General features: G+C 38.4%; 1 long non-coding RNA gene across 1 annotated transcript; it reads right to left on the bottom strand.

The window, feature by feature from the left end:
* Window positions 1-10,949: 10,949 nt before the first annotated feature.
* LOC140924406 (uncharacterized) lies at window positions 10,950-12,581 on the bottom strand. Its single transcript, XR_012164277.1, has 3 exons — window positions 12,493-12,581; window positions 11,997-12,065; window positions 10,950-10,989 (listed from the first exon to the last, which is right to left on the bottom strand). It is a non-coding gene; the product is annotated as an uncharacterized lncRNA (long non-coding RNA).
* Between the last annotated feature and the right edge of the window lie 4,259 nt (window positions 12,582-16,840).

The following is a 16,840-nucleotide window of genomic DNA, read 5'->3' as shown; positions in this document are numbered from 1 at the left end:
AACATCAGTGGTAAACTCTGAAAGAGTATTTGAGTGAACAATTTTTAGAAGAAGAAAAACACCGTTGCAATCCGTGTCAGTATTTATTAATTTTGTCCATCCATGACTTCTTTTGTATTTGGCGCATTGAGCTTTGTAAATGCGCCATATAAGAATGTATATTATTATTATTATTATTATTATTATTATTTGCTGAGTTGGGTAAAAGATTCTTCAGCTCCTTTGTTTCAAGCTGTTATTATTATTATTATTATTATTATTATTATTATTATTATTATTATTATTATTATTATTATTATTATTTATTTTTTTGCTCAATGTGGTAGCCAGTTAACGGTGGCTCATTACAGTCGACTCTTGTGCCCCTCTTAGACAGGTGGGTACGTTTCTGGAAACTGCCCACCTACCCCTCCCCAAAGCCAACATTAACACTTACTTCTCACTAAGGACAAAATGTTGGATTAGGGGAGGGGTAGGTGGGCAGCTTCCCCGAAGCGTATAATGAATGATCCGAAAGTTGTATAACTTATAGAGAATCAACTAATAGGAATAAAGAAAGACAGAGACCAATGGTGGGGTTGTAAGATTGCATGTAAAGGAGGGTTATTTTTTTACCCCACCTAAGCAGGTTACCTCACCTACCTGGGGTCCCCCTCCTCCATGTAAACAGGCCCTAATAGCGACTCAACAGTGCACCACCATTGTAACTGGTGTGTGCAGTTGATAACCCCTTTGCAGCTAGACTGGGGAGCGAGAGACGCACTGGGACAAGACAAACAAAGGAAATTACCATTTTAGGTGATACGAGCTCTCCGGTATGGTGGTTTTGTACCACGTGAATAGGCAATTTTCGCGATGACGACATTTGAACACAACTACCAGAATTCATTTCGTTTTTACTTTCTTATTTAAATTTGTCACCCCGCTGAGGATTAAAGAACAATAGCTCTGATTTGCGCAAGAAAACAACATACTGAAGGATTCTGGTTGTTGTCGTAAAAGTTCGTTATCGTGCATTGTCCTATTACTTGGCATCAGAGTAATCGGCTTCTGCGTTACCATAGAAACCGGGAGGTAACTTGACGACACCGCCCCCTCGCGCTCCTGTATTTGAAGCCGACATTTGAGGTTCACGAAGAATACAAGAAAAACCTTCTGCTCCATCTTTGCTTTTATTTTATTTTATTTTATTTTACTTTTATATATTCCCCAGTACATAGACAGACTTAAATTCTTCCTTGCAAAGAGTAACCAGTATAACTAAAACGCGAAGACTTCGTGTCAGCCTCATTTCCGCTGCCAGCTTGATCAAGGCCACACTAAAAAGAGATTTCAAATGGAGAGGGTAAAATCAATCGATTGTATAAATTAACAAAAATCCAGCAGGTACTGACTTTCTGAATAATAAAAAGTGAAGAACCTATATGTAATTGCTAAAATATCATTTTCCTCTTCGGCTTAAATGAAACTGAAATTGGCTACAGTCCGGAGTCTCATTTTGGAGAAATATCCCCTTCATCCCTTCTTCCATCCCCTCCCCCTCCAACTCCCCCTCCCCTCTACCCCTCTCCCCCCAACTGGATACTCGCAATTGTGATCTTCATTGCTCCTCCTTTGGGAGGAATTCACGCGTCAGAATTTTTGAATCGGTAAGAGGGGGTGACGGACATGGTTGACACCACTCAGACACCAAATCAATTAAGGAAGCTGTGTCGCGGCAGTCCAGTCGACCTTTTTTGTCTAGTTCTCCCGGCTACTCACCCTCGCTTGTAAATGACTAAACTGTAACAGCCTATACGGGGAGGACCAGCACGAAGCGGTGGGGGGGGGGGGGGGGGGGTATCTTCTCCAGGATTCAAGTATATGGCAGCGGAGGGATTTCACTAGCTGAAGTATTGTGAAAGGGTAGGGAAAACAGTCATTTCGGACTGTTACGTATTAAAATTTAAATCCTCGTCGATAAACCCAAATAATAAACCCAGTGGAATCGTTAATGGTTCCATTTCGAACAGATTTCCGACGCATTATACAAGTTAAAGTTAATTTTCTTTCCCATTTGATTTAATATTTTCCATTGTTTTGGGGTATGGTAATGTATGCTAATGGTTTGAAACAAAGGAAAAGCAAAAATTAACTTAAACGAAAAAATAACTGCAAAATACACAAAACGATATAAACCACTATTTTGAAAATACAGTGGAACCCCTTTAAAGCGATCACCATTGGACCATAAAATCCTGATTTTAATAACGTGGTGGTCGCATTAACAATTTGGGCAAACATAGTTTTCGGGGTCCTAACTTAGTCACTTTCTGTTTATGCATCTACCTTATAAAGCCTTTTAAATAGGTCATCCTGAAATGTATTGACATATTAAAGTCCAAAATCCCGAAAATGTGCGAGCCGTTCTAGTAACTCTACGGAATATGAAACCCCATTATAGTCAATCCAGCTGCACATCCCCATTAGCCTCGGGACCCACTTGTTGGGAGGCTCATTAAACGTTTTAGATACCTCTCTTACCTTGAAGACAGTATTTTGAACAATCGCCTTGGCAGCATTTTTTAAGTTCCCCACCACAATCTCTGTCGGAATGGCAGACTCCTTCCGGCGGCGGCCAAGCACACAACGCAAGTCCTAAAGGCTTAGGGCATTTACCCCTATATGGAGGCCCTCTAGGGGGGGACAAGGTATTCAGTACAGGCTCCCACGCTGCTGCAAGAATCAAAGCAAAATGCTTCAAAACTATGGTACGGTATCTTATAAACAGCCAACCATTGTCACGCGGAAAACAGAAAGTGCTGGGCATCAGGGGATGGATGGAACGGAGCAGTTCATCCATACCTTTTCTGTAGAAAACGAAGCGCTTTCGACATGCAATTTAACCCCATAGTAGTTTTAATCTTTTTAAACGTGTGTGAAAGATCGTGGAGATAGCTGTGCCCGATTGCTAGGAAAAAGGATTTGATTAGTCTGTATCATGGCGCTCTTGTTAGCGGTTTTGTAAACATTTCGGTCTACTTTAACAAATTAGTGAAGAATTTTAGTCAGCCACTTCTTCAGTTTTCATAGCCACTGCTAATGCCATCTGCCATACACTGTTCTTCGAGTGGAGATGATTCTAGAAAGTTATGCGAAAGCATAGGCGTACGGGCCGGGGGGGCGAGGGGGTCTGCAGCCCCCCCAAATTTTGGGCAACTCAGATTTTTTGGGCAGCAAGAGAAAATTTGGGCAAAGCCAGGTTTTAAAGACGTTTCCATGTTTTTTTATTATTTTGAAGAGATAAATATTTTCTATTTTAATCTGAAAAAAAATCCTGAAGTCGGCGTAATAATCCAGTTACATTCTCTCGAGACATTGGTTGCCTAGCACGTGATCAGTTTCTGTTTATCAGGGAAGGGTATCATATGTTGATTTACATATTTCATAGTTTTTTTTTGTTGAGCACTCTACTGCACTGCACTAACTGGAATGGGCTCTTTCCAGTCGTGTATTGATTAGAATAATCTTCCGCATATCTTTCTAGGATCATCTCCGCTCGTAGAACAGTGTATGGCGGATAGCATCAGCAATGAGTCTGCAAATGAAGAAGTGGCTGACTAGTTCTCAGTGCGATAACGGCCAAACATCAAAATTTTCCATTTTACCATATTTCTAACGCCAAAATATCCCAATAACACTCTCACAGTTTCTGTTTTAACTTCACGAACATTGAGGCGACTATTTGAGGAAAAAGCTTCCGTAAACGATTTTGTAAGAACAATTCCCAGTGCCGAAAAATATTGCTGCAAGTAAAATATACAATGGCGTCATTTCGTTGCTATGACAACTCCGATGTCATTGCATTCCTGATCAAAATAAATTAAGAACTTTATGTAATAAAATTGTGGTGGCAATTTCTCCAAATGTTTGACTATGGCGACGTAGTTATGCTCAGAATTAGGACGTATTGGCCCTGAAAAACTGTTGCAGTATCGAGCCACCTTCATATGTCAGTATGGCCTATGTTGTTGCATCGTATGGCCCTCATTTCTTGTCGACTGTACGGTTCGTAAAAATTTGGGCAACTTGCGAGAATTTTTTGGGCAAATAGTTTACCGCCCCCCCTGGCAAAAAATTTCCCGCACGCCTATGTGCGAAAGTTTACTCTAATCAAGTTACGACTGGAAATAGCCCATTCCAGCTAGTGCAGTGGAGTACAGTGCCCAACAATAAAAAATTAGAAATATGTAACACACTCTAGGCAACCACTGTCTCGTGTGAATGTAAATGGATTATTACGCCGACTTCAGGTTAATATTCAGGTCTTCAAAATAATTAAATAAATATGGAGACGTCTTGAAAACTGACTTTGCCCAAATTTTCTATTGCTGCCTAAAAAATCTGAGTTGCCCAAAATTTTGGGGGGGCTGCAGCCCCCCTCGCCCCCCCCCCCCCCCCATGCCCTTACGCCTATGTTAACTATCAATTTATAAATGATTGTTTCACTTTCTGTAGCTAACTTTGTATACTCTCTGGTTTTTTCCCGGTACTTGGAGCAGGCCATATTCTCCAAGATGAATATGGCTTTCTTGCTACTTCATTTAGCGTAGAACACGAATGTTCTCCTCTATAAGTATTAACTGGATAGTGATTTATCCGTAGCGCGATTCGCCTTATGAAAAACGGGGCAATGTGGTTGAAACTTAATGAACCTGTGGGAATTTGCATTTCACATCATGAAATCTCTTTGTCGGAACTTTCCCTTGGTACTTTTCATCTTTGAGCTGCTTGCAATGGTGAAATGATATTTAGTAAAAATTGAAAGATCACTTACGGTTCCTTTTACTGACGGAAGCCGCCCCAACTTGGTCCTGCAAAACAACGACAAATTATGTTTTACTTAGTATAAGAGTATCATGCCGCAAACAATTACAGTATGGTCAAATCAAAGTTAGTGACGACCTGAATTAATTTCACAATTTTGAAGTAATTGTATTCAATTTACGAATGAAATTCATGCCTCTTACACACTTTCGGGTCTTTCGCCACAAGAAAGAAGATTTCACAAATAAACTTATATCATAAAATTTCATCATGACAATTAAAGTTTTCTAGAGTAAGGTAAGACTACATTCGTTCAATTTAGCAAGTCATTGTCTCAAAGACAGGGCTATTTTGCCGTTTACGACAAAGACTGTCGAAATTTTGAACTCCATGCAAGCATGCGATCGCCTGAAAATCAAATGACAGTCCTACGAAAATTTCTGTTAATTACACATAATCATGTGAATATTTGAACTGTTCGGATAGTGACGTCACTGGACGGCATTAACGGCTCGTGGATTCAGACAAGACAGCGTCTCTTGATTCAGAACGGTCTTGCTCGGGCGTTTGCGACTCGAGGAGATGGCTGAAATTCCGGCAAGGGGAATCTAAAAACTACTACCGTACCACTCTTTCTTGTTGTAGCTGAGCCCTATGGAAATACAATTTGGTTATCTATGCATCCAAGAAATTTTGGTTGTGACAAAATGGTCTGTACCACCCCATCATGTTAGCGGATGTGAAATGTCACACTTACTAGCAGGGAGTCCAAGGCATACACAGACTACACAATCTGTGCTTAAATTGATATTGGACATCCATATTGTTGTCAACTGACAGCTGTTACAATAGGTTATCCGCTGACCAGTGTCACATGACTGTATTGCGGGCTTATGTGTATAACTCATTGAGGTGACGTGACGGAGTCTTTTAAAAATTTTCCGCAGTTCACAGTTTGCTTCTTGCTTACGGCGAAAACTGAATTGCTATTGAAATATATTTGTTGAAAAATCCCGCGAGAGCTAATCTATATACTATTGTTTACTATAATCACTAAAATTAAAGATAAAAAAAAAGCCGCTGAGTGGCCTTAGTATCGGTTTAATTTTGCAACTAAATTATTTTAACCTTGTACTCACACTCAAAAGGAAGCACGCAAATGTTGCCACAAACAGCACAGTTATTGCACGGTTCATTTTCAGATCGTCCTTAAATCCAATAATAATAATATTTAATAAGAATAAAATATTAGTTGACAAGTAAAGATTCGACTGCACCTCATGCTGCCAGGAAATTGAACAAAGCCAAAACATAAAGAAATTTTTATATTAATTCCTCTGTACAGCATTTCGACTTAAAGCCAGATTTCCTTCTGTGGCATCGGTGTAAGAGAAGATCGCCTTCCAAAATTAGTCTTAGTTCTCAAACAAACAAAAAAGAAACCGAAAAACTAAACTCGCGGAAGAAAATTTCCCCATGCGATTTGTTCCCTTTAACAAGATTCCACATAGCGAAAGATAAGTGATGGTAAATAAATTTTGTCACCTTCATTTTTAGAACTTTGACTTGTGCGAAAGTGCCCACGGAAATCATTATCGATAAGGCAAGTGTAGGGGTATCCCTTATCATCAATTGAAAGAAATTTCTTTGTCCTAATGGTGCCAGCAATAAACGGGCGGTGTTAACAAAGCCGTACTCACCTTCGTCAGACTTTCAAAATGAATTGTTGTAACTAAAGGTGATTTTTCGTTCCAAACGTTGCTTATCGTAATTTGAACTAAACAGATTTTCCCCCTGGGATAGGTTTCAATTATGACAGTAAACACAGCTGACAACTATAACATCAAGACAAATGTATATTGCTTTACCGTAATAGAGTTTTAATAAGAACAGTTGAAAAATACATGAAAAATACACTTTAAACATGTTTTTTTAACCTGTTTAGAAAAACAGGATCAAAGTAGTTTTTTAAAAACAGTTTAAAAACAGGTTCAAAAAAGTGTTCTGTTTGGTAAGGGTTGTCGCGTAAACATGATAAACCACGCGTAGATTTTTCTTTTTTTTAAACCTGCTACGTTTGTGGTTTCGTCTGCTTTACTTTTAAAGTTTATGTTACTCGACAGGATTTACAACAACGATTTTTAGTTCGGCAAGGTTCGGAGACATGTAATTCGAAACAATGCCGCAACAATGTTGCAACGATCTGTTGCGCTGCAAATCGTCGTTATGAATCCTGTCCCGTAAAACTGACATCACCGTAAAGACAAAAAGCAAAATCCTTAAAAACTAGTAAAGAAGAAAAAGGTGTAAAACCGGCCTGAAAATTATTTTCAAATACCCAGTTCATTATTGTTTTATTTAAATGATAAATGATTTTACAATATCATAATATAGATTTACTCAAGATCAATGAGCTCATTTAAATGTTAAAATTGTTTACAATACAAACAGCACTCTCTATTCAGCTGAAGGTTTAAAATTCGAGCGCGACGCTCGAGATTATAGGACCTCTACGGTCACAAGGCACGGGGCACATTTTCGACGGGCTTAAAGATCAGTGACCAGACTTTTCGTTCAGATGGGACCGTTCAATATTTTAGCTCTGTTCACAAGGAATGTTGAACGGCTAGGCGTCTAAAACCCCCCTGGGGGTCGGGGTTCTTCCTAGTAATAGGCTAAGGGGGATTTACCGCTGGATGGGGTCGCTTTTTCACGGCTGGATTGGCTATTATGGGGTTGCATTCATTAGACTTACTAGAATGGGACCGCACATTTTCGGAATTTGGGGGATCAGAAGATTCAGGTTGATAGGGATTTTAAAATGGCAAGATTTTTAGTTCATTAACTCTAACCAATGTGTCAATTCATTTCAGTATGAGCTAGTAAAAAGGCTTTATAAAGTAGATACGTAAACAGCAAGTTACTAAGTTGAGATCGCGAAAATTACATTTTCCCAAAAGTGACTAAGATGGGGTCTATATTTGGCCTCAGAATAGACTATGATGGGGAAGGGATTCTGAGAGGCCAGCGGCACATACCCAGCAAAAATTAACCCAAGTAACCCCCCAGGGGGTCTAAAATTTCGTACGGTTAAGGTGGTTCCGTATGAATGAAACACCTAAACCGAAATCAGTGTACGAATTTTCGATCGGTCGAACATTCGTCCGCTACCGCGTAAACGTAGCCTCTCGACTTGACTTGATAAATTAACACTTGTTGGGAGTGTTTAAACAACCTCAGAAAATCTCCCGGGGTTTTTCATTTCTATAGTATCGCGAAATAATGCATTTCTCTTTTTTAAATGTTGCAATTGAAAACTGTTGAACAAAAGCAACCAAACTAACAAAGTTTGACCAAGTTTTATTATGCCAATATTCAGTGCAAGCTGAAGAACATGCAGTTTAAGGTGTCTCGATACAGTTTTTCAGGGTAAATACCTGCCAAGTTTGAGCATAAACTGCGTCGCCATAAACAAAGATTTGAAAAAATTGCCACCACAATTGTATTAGGTAAAGATGAAAATTTGTTTAATATGATCAGGGTTGCAATGACATGGGAGTTGCAACGAAATGACGCCATTATCTATGTTACTTGCAGCAGTATTTCCCGGCACTGCGAATCGTTTACGGGAGCTTTTTGTATAAGCACAATCTGTGCGAGCATTATCGAGATATTTTGGGATGAAGTTTTCATGGTTAGAAATACGGTAAAAAATGGACAATCTTGATGTTCGACTGTTATTTATAGAAAACGAGGCGCTTTTGACATGCAATTTTACCTCATAGTAGTTTCAATCTTTTTACAGACGTGTGTGAAAGATCATGGAGATAGCTCCAGTCGATTGCTAGGAAGAAGGATTTGATTAGTATGTATCAAGGCGCTCTTGTTAGAGGTTTTGCAGACATTTTGGTCTGCTTAAACAAATTAGCGAATAATCTTTAAACCGCTCTAATTTCATGACCAACGCCTAGGATACCATCGGTGGTATCGACCGTTAAAAATGGCAACGACCGTTTAGGAAAGGGGAATAGGCAGGGGCGAAAAAAATCCCCCTCCCCTTCCTTCCCCACCTAAGGGCACTTTTCGTACTGTTTTCAGTTTTTCCGAGCTGTTAAACTTTGCGGTCGACCACGAGAATTACACGGAAACGTATAGCGGACTGTCGTACAAACCAGCAGGAAACTTGATAACTTTAACCACTACTGGGTTCGTTCCCTTCCGCCCCCCACTTTTTTAAACCGACATCAGGTCTAGCTGGTTAAGCCGTGGGTATGTTAAAAGCAAGAAAAACTTGTGTTTTATCTTTGGTTTTATTTTATCCCTTATTTCATTTAAAAAGTGACCAATGTGCAAGGAATGAGCGACTTCTTCTTGCCAGTGTTATTTTCGCTGCAGCTGGATCCAGGGTACACTAAAAGACTTAAAAAAGAGAGAGTAAAATAAATCGATTGTGTGATAAATTAATGTCAAATGTAGTAATTACTACAAATTAGAAATACCCCTTTCCTTTTCGGCCTTCATAAAATTGAACTGACTAAAGATCCAGGGCCTCATGCTGGGGGAATACCCCCTCTCCCTCTCTCCCCCCTCAACCCCCGACCCCCGACCCCAAAGTGGACACCTGCATAATGTTATCGCCAAAGCTACATTGTATACTGGAAAGTTCAGTCTTTTGTCCATTAGTGTGTGACTGTGTCATTTTAATTTATTAAACGCTACATAAAAACATAAAATTTCACGAAGACTTACTGTTATTAAGTATGTGGAAGGGGCACCATTCTTCACTGGAAGTATGGGAACGGGGTACCTTTTCTCCACCCCGTTGGACACCGGAGTGGAGCCTTCCCCTATAAAACAATGTTGAAAACAAGGTCGCCCACTCCCTCTCCCCCCTCCCCCGCCCCGACTCCCCAACAAGACCATGAACTAGTTGTCAGGCGGCTCTTTAAATTATTACAGGTAACTCACATACCTTTCTTACAGAACCTATTGCATCCACTTGGGCAGCATTTGTACAGTTCCCCGAATTTTTCCACGCATTCGTCGTCGCTATAGCACGCGCCCGGCAGTACAACACAAATGCCTATAGAATGATCCACAGGGCATTTACCCGGCAAGGACCAGAATGCTGCGATAAAATTCAAAGCAAACCTAGTTGACAACTATTTACTCTTCATCGGGGTAAAACGAGAGAAATTTGTTGAGCTAACCAAAGTCCCTCAAAGGTAAGGTTGCCCATGGATGAAAGAAAGATCTCTTTTATTATTATTATTATTATTATTATTATTATTATTACTATTATTGTTATTATTATTATGATCCATGGGTTGCCAAGTTTGGGCAGCAAAAATTTGAAGTTGTTGTTATTAATTGTTTTTGTTTCAGTTTCAAAGCCGTACTAACGCCTATACAACTATCATTTACAAATAAAGATTTTAAAAAAAAGACAAACTATGAAATGAACCAAATTCATCAATCTTTTGATAATAATGAATGTTTATAGTCCGCTGAAAATTAAATTACCAATACGTTGTCACAATGCGGACACTCATGCTGGGACACGTGGAAGAAATTGTCCAATCACAACGTTTTCTGAAAGCAAAAGATTCTTAAGGTTTTTCGCAAACGGACCAATAAATTGGTCACAACCCGTCCAAAACTTTAAAACCCTTTTAACTTAAGTAACCTCTCACGAAACCGCTTTCAAATTTTTGAATGTTATTGGTCTGTTTGCAAAACTATGAACTTGAGAATCTTCTAATGTATGTTCAATTACAGAAAACGTTGTCAATTGTAAAATCTTCCAAGTGTCGGTTTGGGTGTGTCTACGTTACATTAATCCATGACCAACTTTTTGTCCATAACTTTTTCGCTTTAAACGCGATGGAACAGAAGCCTATAACAAGAAAGTCATTTGGAATGTAGCTGCGTAACTGTTTTGGAATTTTTTTTTTGCTTCTTTGCTTCTTTGGCTCGAGAGGGAAAAAAAAATAACGCCCTCTTCCCGTGAGAGACATAAAGGGATAATAGGGAGAGGGCATGATCTCAGGCTAAGACTAGGAAAGGTTTGCAGCTGGTCAGCAAAATTTAACTCTGGTGTGAAGCGTTTTCAAGAAAGAGAAATAAATATAAAATGGTTCATTACTTACGGTTTCTTTTCACGGAAGCTGCCCCAGCTTGGTTCTAAAAGTGAAGCGCGACAAATCATGCGTTATGCAATATAACACAACTGCGTGCAAATAATTATAATTCTATAAACTATTATAACAAGTACTGACGACCACACAAAATTGGTCATGCAAAAAAAATTGTAAAATAAATTTTCATTTTTAAAGCAATTAATTAAAGTCAATTGACAACTGAAGTTCGGGTCTTTCGCCCATGAAAAGAGAAACAATTTCACTACAATATAGAATATATACTCGACATTTCGTCATGACCGATCACGTTTTCTGGAATAGTCACTGAGCAACGGTAGAAGTGGTTGATGGCTGTAATATACAGGAATAGAAAGGAGTTTTAAATAATTATCATTAAATTATAGTCCTCCATACTGCAAGTTACCAATCATTAACTCGAATAGCTTGTTTCAAATAACAATAATAATAATAATAATAATAATAATAATAATAATATTTAATACTTATATTGCGCTTTTTCTATAAAAATACTCAAAAGCGCATTACAATATTATTAATTACTAAATTAAAAACCAGTAAAATTACCCGGTAAAATTACAATATTACAATATTAAAATTACAGTATTAAAATTACAATATTAAAAAATAAAAATAATGAAAATAAAAATAAATAAATAAATAATCTAATTAAAAGCCTTTTTAAGTAAATATGTTTTAACAGAGCGTTTAAAAGAGTCGATTGATGTTTCCTGTCTAATTGGCAGAGGAAGACTGTTCCATAAAAAGTGGGGATGGGCAGCCGTCGATAACGCGCGATCTCCCAAAGTCTTCTTCGTTATAGTGTGGACGACTCTAGATTGAAGCAACTGTTTGCTTGAGTATCCTCTATTTACGATAGTCCACCAGCGGGTTTTTCCTCAGTTTGAGTACCATTTTTCTTTCTTCTTATATTCTTTACTGGAATTATTACAGTTAAAGTTAAAGACAAAACAGTTACTGGCCATGCAGGCCTTAGCTCGCTGACAGAGCCGGACTAAATCTATTACTTACAATGAAATAAAAGCACGCAAATGTGACCACAAACACCAAAATCATTGCACGGTTCATTATGAGATCGACCTGGAAAAAAAATAGTTGAAAAGTTACGGTTTTTCGACGTCAAGCAGCTCAAGCGTGCAGAACAGGGGGATGAACCAATTAAGCTGCAATAAAAAGAACACTTAATTTTATTCCGGGCACAATTTGAAATCATTTATATGTTAATCGTTCGCAGTATTTCGAAAACATCAACAAGATATTCATGTAAGAAAATCGCCTTTAAAAACTTAATTTCTTCGAAAAAAATCATGAAAAAGTGGAGTCCCGGAAGACAGTTCCAGAAGCGATCTCTTCAACAAGATTTTTCTGCCACGTCACAAAATGTTATTAGGGGAAAATCAAATTGTGCGAAAGTTCCCACGAAAATGAAAGTCATTGAACAATGAAGAAAGTTCAGAGTAGACGTAGTTTACTTTGTAAGACGGGAGTTTGATTATGCAATACTGACCTTCGTTAAAATTACAAGTTGAAATCTTCCAAGGTAATTTTTCGTGCTAAATCCTTCGTGATCAATTCCAACTAGATATTCCTTCTAGGATAGGTTTCAATACAGCTGAAATCCAATGTAAAGACAACTAGAACTTACTTGGCCATTAACAAAAATGATAAAACGCCCATGTTTTCGTCCAGTTGACTCTTACATTCAAATACGTACCAGAAAACAAGTTTTTACAGCTGTGAAATAAAGGTTTTCAAACTGACCCAGTGAGAATACCGTGGGACACTTTGTTTTCGCGAGAGTTGCACTCAAGACTCTTGCATTGCGTCATTTCGCCCCAGGCCGCTACAGTCGTGGATTCTAGATTCCCTTAGCTAAATTCAGGATTCCAAAGCCCTGGATTGAGGACTCCACAAGCAAAATTGACTTTCCCGGATCTCACTTCACGTGGAGCGATTAATTAGGTCAAACTACAGATCAAGGAACACTGAGGAATATTCGAAATATACATTTAGGTCATTCTGTTTAAATTATATGCCGCTTATGCCAGTGTTTAGTTCCAAAAGAACGAAGACAATATTTCTATTAAATTGCGATGTTTGTGAAAAGACAGAAAGGCTCTTTTAATAACTATTTACTCGTGGATTTTTTTTTTTTTTGTTACTTGCCGTTGTTTTAATTATTGTTGCTGTAGTTAAACTGTAGAATAAAAAAATTGATACATATATAAATAGGCAACTTCCTTAAAGAGCAACGCCAAAACAAGTGCAGCTTCTTTTTGTTTGCTCTCGTGATATTCGCTGCTGTTAAGCTACTGCTAACAAAGCAGAAGCAATATGTTTTTCTTCCCCGAGATCAGTAAGATAGAAATGCGGGTGAAAAAAACAAAATTAAAAATATAACGGGGTATCGAATGGGCCACTTTATAATTTTTGCAAATCTTTTAATTCCTAAACATTAATTCCATGGTTGAAACGCACGTGCGTTCGGTGATTTTGTAAGATTTGCATTTTAAATGAGCCTTGTTTTCAGTAGGGATGGGTGACACAGAAGTTACGCTACCTCACTGAGTTTGCTTGTTTGATTTATTTCCTTAAATTACGGTATATAATAGTGAAACATGTGGAAAAAAAAAACATAAACATAACAAAGGAAAACAAAAAAAAAGAATTGAATTGTGTCAAATATTTCCTATTCGGTCCGACAAATTGAAAAGAAAAGTTTTTAACATAAAATATATACCCTGACACCCCCTGGATTGTACATGTGCAGTCACGCGTGTGGCGTGACATAGGTTACTTGAGTTCGTTCGATTCACCTCTGGCTGGATTTAGCGGCAGATAAGGTTTTCAGGCAGGCAAAAACCAGCCTGTTTTCAAGATATTAGGTAACCACAATTTCTTCGATAACTCAGGAGACATCTTTAGATCGACAGAGTTGCAAAACTGCCGAGGCATTTGATTATGCTTAACGCCAACGCAGGATTGACAAGAATTGATGTGAGACATTTTGCAGCGCTTGAAGAGGTATTTATTATCATTTTTAAACATTACAGTCATTTCAAAGGGGTGTGTTTATAACAAAAAATATCTTTTGCTGTCTAAGTGATGGTCAATGATAGCAATTGCACTCAGCATGGTAAAAACCACAGCTATGAGCATCGGCATTGTTGCGTAACATTCGAAATAGCCTTCGAAATATAAGGATTTGTATGGGCACAGGATACCCAAGCTCGAAACATGACCATCGGCAACGGTTATGGGCAGTACTCACATTTATGAAAATTCCAAATTGAACTGTTCCAAGGTGAATTTTCCATGATCTTAACTACAGTAGATATTCCTTATACCGTGTAGCATGAAAATTTTGCGGGAGTTTTATTTTGCTTGTTTAAGTGGACGAAAACCTTAATATGGTATTTTCAACTTTTATTTTACGGTATGTTGAGTCAAAGTTCACTCTACTTACATATTTAATGGGGAATAATAAGGTAATCACCGTAATATCTTACTACACAAAGGGACTGAACAACAGCAAAACAAAACAAAAGCCTATCCCTACCATACACAACAAGTCCATTAAAAGCAGAGTTTTTAATTTGACTGAAGGGAGTTAATTTTTGCGGCGTTTTATTTTGCGGGTTTTTTTTTTCCTGCGGGAACTAATTTTTGCGGATCGAGGTCAATCCGCAAAATTCGCAAAAATTAGAACCCGCAAAATTTTCATGCTACACGGTAGGATAGTTTTCTATTAGTATAGGTAATAGCATGATTTGTAGTGATATTTGGCATAAATACCATGAGTGATATTTCAAAACTAGACTGTTAAACGTAATTTCACGAGCCGTTAGGCGAGTGAAATTTGAGACAATTTTGAAATATCACGAGTGGTATTTATGCGAAATATCACGTACAAATCGTGCTATTATTTGTTATACTATTACCCACTAAAGGTTTGTAATTTTCACATGTAGGTATTTCAAATTAAGCTGAAATACCACTGCCCTAAGCCAATCAAATTGCAGAAATTTCTCTTGTAGTAGTATAAAGACAGTAAATACAGCTGAAATCAGTCCATGTCAAGACTGAAGACAACTATGAATCGGTCATCCACATTAAAATGCAAGAGAAAAAAAAGGCTTGTGTTTTTGTCCTCTTGATAATAGAGAGAGGGGAAGGGGGGGCTTATTAACTTTCCTCCTCTTAAAAGACCGGGGGGCTTATTAGAGAGAGGGGGCTTAATAGAGGATTTACGGTAACTCCCGATCGTAGATATGCAGTCATGCATAACAGTTATAAATTTCATAGGCTGTCCTTTGGCCACCTAACTACTAGTAATTATCAGGTTTATAGGTTTTCAGGCAGGCTAAAACCAGCCTGTTTTCAGGATATAGTGGGTAACCACAATGTACGCGATATTTCAGAAGACATTGTTGACCGACAGAGAAGCAAACCTTTCAAGGCATTTCAGTCATTATTCTTGCCAACGTACTATGGAGAATTGAATAGACTGAATCCAGCAAATTCACCGCATCTCTCAGGAATCTGGCATTTCAAAGGGGTATGTTGATTAGAGTAAATATCTATTGCTGTCTAAATGATGGTCAATGAAAGCAGTTGCAGTTATAAGTGTCTCGCTCGTTGACCTGATCTTGCGATACGTCAGGGGCCCCCAACGGCCTAATGTTTCCAAATACTCCAGAAGTGTCTCAAATGCTTTTCTCCTGGTTTTAGAAGCCTATTTAGTTATTTTGGAGTTGCCCTAAAAACGTTTTATCGGTTCGGGTGTCTTAGGGGAACTTTGGTTGTCAAGAAAGTCTTAGGTGGCTTTTTCGTCTCATCCGAAAGTGAAGCTATACCCTAAGGATCCGGTAGAAAGCTTGAGGTCATGAAGTAGCCATGCGTTGATTAGAAAATTATAGAGGACGTTTTGTCTTTACACCGAAATTTTTGAGTGACCTTTTCAGTTTGACAATAATCGCAATACCTTGGTTTTAAAATGTGAATAACACAACCTCCGAAAATCGTAGTTAAGCTCAGTTAGAAAACCTTCCAATATTTAAGACAATAAATTAATGGAACGGTTATCTAGCAATTTTTAGCTTTTCTCAAGCTTTAGAAATTTCTAGGCAATATGTGTTCCATGTTCCCCGCGGGGGGGGGGGGGGGGGGGCTACTTCCTAGTAATAGGCTAGTGGGGATTTGCCGCTGGATGGGGTCCCTTTTTCACGGCTGGATTGGCTATTATGGGGTTGCATTCATTAGACTTACTAGAATGGAACCGCACATTTTCGGAATTTGGGGGATCAGAAATTTTAGGTTGGTAGGGATTTTAAAATGGGAAGATTTTTGCTTCATTATCTTTAACCAATGTGTCAATTCATTTCAGTATGAGCTAGTAAAAAGGCTTTATAAGGTAGATGCATACACAGAAAGTTACTAAGTTGAGATCGCGAAAAATAACATCTTCCCAAAAGTGACTAAGATGGGGTTCTATATTTGGTCGTAGAAGAGACTATGATGGGGAAGGGGTTCTGAGAGGCCCGCAGCGGCACATACCCAGCAAAAATTAACCCAAGTAACCCCCCAGGAGTCTAAAGTTTCGTACGGTTAAGGTGGTTCCGTATGAATGAAACACCTAAACCTAAATCAGTGTACGAATTTTCGATCGGTCGAACATTCGTCCGCTACCGCGTGAACGTAGCCTCTCGACTTGACTTGATAAATTAACACTTGTTGTGAGTTAAACAACCTCAGAAAATCTCCCGGGGTTTTTCATTTCTACAGTATCGCGAAATAATGGATTTCTCTTTTTTAAATGTTTTAATTGAAAACTGTTGAACAAAAGCAACCAAACT

This window comes from Porites lutea, chromosome 14 (assembly GCF_958299795.1).
Source record: "Porites lutea chromosome 14, jaPorLute2.1, whole genome shotgun sequence".
In the NCBI taxonomy this organism is placed as follows: Eukaryota; Metazoa; Cnidaria; class Anthozoa; order Scleractinia; family Poritidae; genus Porites; species Porites lutea.
This window is presented reverse-complemented; position numbering and strand designations above follow the sequence as displayed.